Genomic DNA, 3,895 nt, shown 5'->3' with positions numbered 1-3,895 from the left:
TACATTGAGGGTGAGATTGTGTATTAGGCCAGCTTTTAAAAGATATGATTCTATAGCATTTGGGCTTGAGAAGCTGCTTTGCAGCACTGATTCAGTTGGTACAATTCTACAGCAGTCGAACAGCCTGTCTTGGGTGTGATTCTCCTCTGCAAGTCTGATTCTGCAGCATGAGCTACTTTCCATGGATCTGATCTTTTAGCGGTTTTCTGTGTGGTTCAGCAGCTCTTTAAATTGGCATGCCCCACTGTCCAAGGGTCCAGAGAAAAGGAAGGGAACTAAAATGATGGTGGAAAAATGTGTAAGTTTGAGCAGGCAACCAACACTTTCTGGTTCAGTGGAACTCAAGTTACACTAGTGAATGTTGCACTCGCATTGGAAAATAGATGTATGTAGATTTAAAGGAGTCTATCAGGTCTGAAAGGCCTAATTCTGATCTCTCAGATAAATTAGGAGTATTTCCACTGAAGTCTCTTTACAGTGGTGTAATGGGATCAAAATCAAATCAACTGATTAGAGCACGACTTGGAGCCCAGAAACTGGGGACCAAACCCTCATCTCCGTACACTGTAATCTAGAATAAATCTGAAGTCAATCATTTACGCAGGTGTAATCAAGGGTGGAATTTAGTCCCTGGATTTTAACTAGAGCTATGCAACTAATTGATTTTTGGGAGAACCCAAAACTAAAATTTTTCAAAATTTTTAGCAAATCAAAACAGTAGGGCTGTAGATTAATCATACTGTTAAACAATAGAATACCAACTAAAATTTATTAAATATTTTTGGATGTTTTTCTACATTTTTAAATACATTGATTTCAATTATAACAGAATACAAAGTGTACAGTGCTCACTTTATATTATTTTTATTACAAATATTTGCACTGTAAAAATGAAACAGAAGATAGTATTTTTCAATTCACCTCATACAAGTATTATAGTGCAATCTCTTTATTGTGAAAGTGTAACTTACAAATGAAAATTTGTTACATAATTGCACTCAAAAACAAAACAATGTAAAACTTTAGAGTCTATAAGTCCACTTAGTCCTACTTCTTGTTCAGCAAATCGCTAAGATAAACAAGTTTGTTTACATTTACGGGAGATATTGCTGCCTGCTTCTTATACACGTCACCTGAAAGCGAGAACAGGCATTCACATGGCACTTTTGTAGCTGGCACTGCAAACTATTTACATGCCACATACACTAAACATTCATATGCCCCTTCACGCTCTGGCCACCGTTCCAGAGGACGTGCTTCCATGCTGATTATGCTCTTTAAAAACATAATGCGTTAATTAAATTTGTGACTGAACTCCTTGGGGGAGAATTGTATTTCTCCCATTCTGTTTTACCTGCATTCTGCCATACATTTCATGTTACCGCAGTGTCGGATGATGACCCAGCACATAGAATCATAGGATTGGAAGGGACCTCAAGAAGTCAGCTAGTGCAGTCCCCTGCACTCATGGCAGGACTAAGTATTATCTAAACCATCCTTGACAGGTGTTTGTCTAACCTGCTCTTAAAAATCTCCAATGATGGAGATTCTACAGCCTCCCTATGCAATTTATTCCAGTGCTTAACTACCCTGATAGTTAGGAAGCTTTTCCTGATGTCCAACCCAAACCTCCCTTGCTACAATTTAAGCCCATTGCTTCTTGTCCTAGCCTCAGTGGTTAAGAACAATTTTTCTCCCTTCTTCTTGTAACAACCTTTTATGTACTTGTTCATTTTAAGAACACTTTCACAGCAGATTTGACAAAACACAAAGAAGGTACCAATGTGAGATTTCTAAAAATAGCTACAGCACTCAACCCAAGGTTTAAGAATCTGAAGGCCGTCCAAAATCTGAGAGGGACGAGGTGTGGAGCTTACTCTCAGAAGTCTTCAAAGAGCAACACTCAGATGCAGAAACTACAGAATTCAAACCACCAAAAAAAAAATCAACTTTCTGCTGGTGGCATCTGATTCAGAGATGAAAATGAACATACATTGGTTAGCTATGCTTTGGATCGTTATCAAGCAGAACACATCATCAGCGTGGACGCATGTCCTCTGGAATGGTGGTTGAAGCATGAAGGGATATATGACTCTTTAGTGCATCTGGCATGTAAATTTCTTGTGACGCCGGCTACAACAGTGCCACGTGAATGTTTGTTCTCATTTTCAGGTGATATTGTAAACAAGAAGTAGGCAGCATCATCTCCTGCAAATTGTAATCAAACTTGCTTGTCTGAGCAATTAGCTGAAGTATGACTGAGTGGACTTGTAGGCTCTAAAGTTTTACACTGTTTTATTTTTGAATGCAGTTTTTTTGTACATAATTCTACATTTGTAAGTTCAACTTTCATGATAAAGAGATTGCATTACAGTAGTTGTATTAGGTGAATTGAAAAATACTATTTATTTTGTTTTTTACAGTGCAAATATTTGTAATAAAAATATATAGTGACCACTGTACACTTTGTATTCTGTGTTGTAATTGAAATCAATATATTTGAAAATGTAGAAAACATCCAAAAATATTCAAATAAATGGTATTCTATTACTGTTTAACAGCGCTTTTTTTAATTGCACAATTAATAATGATTTTTTTAATTGCAGCACTCCTTCAAAATAGTAAAAAAAAAAATTGTTCAACCCAAGCGCAAAAATTTCATTTAGATTTCAAGCAATTTAATACTAAAATACAAATGAATAGAATGGAAGGAAATTTTGAAACAAAAAGTAGTTTTGAATAAAAAAATTGAAATGTTTCATTTTGAAAAAGTCGATATAAAATATTTTGATTTTTGTTAAAAAAAATTTCTTTTCAGGATGAACAATTCAGCAAAAACCATTTTAGTGTTGCCACATCTGCACTTTTCATTGGAAAAAAAAAAGTTTTGGTCCATGAATTTAACTTAGCTCTAGTTCTAACCCCAGCTCTGACTTTCTGTATGATCTTGGACATGTCACTTTTCAGCGGCAGGGATTACATTCAAAGGAACTTTGCCAAAATAAATAGATACACTCCAGATTTATGCTGCTGGAAGGAACATCAGAATCTGACCCTTTGTGCCTCAATTTCCCAGTCTGTAAAATAGAGGTAATAATACTTAGTGATGTCATATGGGTATTGTGAGGATTATTTTATTAATATTTGCAAAGTGTTTTGAGATCCTCAGATGGAAAGTACTGCAGTATGTAAGTGCAAAGTATTTTTCTGCAGTGCTTGTTGCTCTTTGCAGATGTGTTTTTGAGCTGTTCCTTGTGAGTGTGATTCTGCAGCGTTTGAGTTGAAGACCTTGGTCAGAAATAACTACACCCCTCCACATGTATGCAAACCCAAGAGAACAGGCAAAGAGAATGTTTACATGTAGGCTTTGAAGAATTAGATCTTTATCTGTCAATGTCGATTTCACTGTGTGTACACATGCCAAAAAAAGATTTCCATCAATAAATAACAATATTTACAGATAGGAAAAGTAAGAAAAATGCTGCTTGAGAACTTATCAGCATTTGATTTAATGCTATTTACTTTGTATATTTTGACATATGATGTTGACAATTTGTGTTTTATCATTTATAGTGCTCTAACTTTTTGAATCTCAGTGTCTCGTCATTAAATCATTGGCACCCTGCATAAGTTCCCACAACTGTGAAAATTTAAAATAAATAAAAAACAAATTTAATAAAGCTTACAACTGATAATTTTGTGCATTTAAAAAGATGATAGAAAAATGCTTAAAAATAAATGGATATTTTCCATTGAAGTTATAAAAACTGATTTTTCTGCCAACCCTATTTGTATGATATAGTGCAAATGCACAAACTACATTAAAAAGAATATTATGGTTGCAAAGTCAAGCACTTAAAAGATAGGAAATGCCAGAACTAAGGTTGTCCATGAA

This window comes from Chelonoidis abingdonii, chromosome 4 (genome assembly GCF_003597395.2).
Source record: "Chelonoidis abingdonii isolate Lonesome George chromosome 4, CheloAbing_2.0, whole genome shotgun sequence".
NCBI classification, from domain to species: domain Eukaryota; kingdom Metazoa; phylum Chordata; order Testudines; family Testudinidae; genus Chelonoidis; species Chelonoidis abingdonii.
Note: the sequence above shows the minus strand (reverse complement) of the source record.